Raw genomic sequence first — 948 nt, 5'->3', positions numbered from 1 at the left:
GAAATTAGCAAATCCAAACAGTCGCAAATCTTCGTCTCTACGAATCACGGGATCCACGTTGCACGAAGTGTCTACAGCACAACGCTACCCGGTGATGTGATATATGACTTCCATTTACTGAGAAACTAAATTTTATTTTATAGACAGGTGAGTCTTTACAATTGATCATCCTCGTGTCACCAAAGTCTTTGTTATCGCGAGTTAAATATTTATTTTTCTTCCAATACACTCTACAAAAATATCAGTCAATTATTGTGCAACCATTTAATAAGCAGTGTTTAAAAATTAATGCAGCTAGTACGTTGTTTCAAAATATTTATATTTGGTTTTTGCAGTTTCAGGTTCGACTACGTAGGATTGGAGAAAAAATTTGGAACAGAAAGAAAAGTGGTCACAGGGAAAAAGTGATATTTGCAGTATTTTTATCCAGTGAAAATTTGATGAAGTACGTTATAAGAGCACATCGTGATTGCCTGGAGTAAATTTTCACCGGATTTTTTAATCATTCTTCCTAAATTTTATGTGCCGTCTTGGCAGTGTATCTCCACCATGGTGAGTAGAATTACTTTCATTATATTTTTAAAACCGACTGAATGTTTACGATATTTTCTGTACGAATATGACTTAAAGGTGATAGACTGTGGTGTAAAAATACTGACACGTGACACGAATCGATTGAGCCACGTGGTTTTCAGCAAACTTAAGAAAAGCGCCAGTGAAAAAGGCTTGTTTTATCTCATTTTCACTTACTTTTAGATTTTCAATATGAGTACGCATTTTTTAATAAGAATATTATATGGTGCATGACAATTTTTTCCAATCTACACACAATTATCGTTCCTAAAACTTTTTGTAAAAAGGGCAAACATATTTTCTTTCTTGTACAAGAGTCTGACACAACATTTGGTTGATTCCAACACAACGTTTCATAAGTTGGCAGTAGTAACC

At 34.1% G+C, this 948-nt stretch overlaps 1 protein-coding gene across 2 annotated transcripts in view; it reads left to right on the top strand.

Moving 5' to 3' along the window:
* Positions 1-335: 335 nt before the first annotated feature.
* LOC124408098 (multidrug resistance protein homolog 49-like) overlaps positions 336-948 on the top strand; it is a 60,136-nt gene continuing 59,523 nt past the window's right edge. Inside the window, exon 1 of one of the 2 annotated variants that reach the window (XM_046884801.1) lies at positions 336-552. The gene's annotated coding sequence lies outside the window, so the exon portion shown is untranslated. The remainder of the gene's footprint in view (positions 553-948) is intronic. The other variant, XM_046884827.1, reaches the window with a different exon arrangement.

The sequence above is a fragment of the Diprion similis genome, chromosome 1, assembly GCF_021155765.1.
Source record: "Diprion similis isolate iyDipSimi1 chromosome 1, iyDipSimi1.1, whole genome shotgun sequence".
NCBI classification, from domain to species: domain Eukaryota; kingdom Metazoa; phylum Arthropoda; class Insecta; order Hymenoptera; family Diprionidae; genus Diprion; species Diprion similis.
This window is presented reverse-complemented; position numbering and strand designations above follow the sequence as displayed.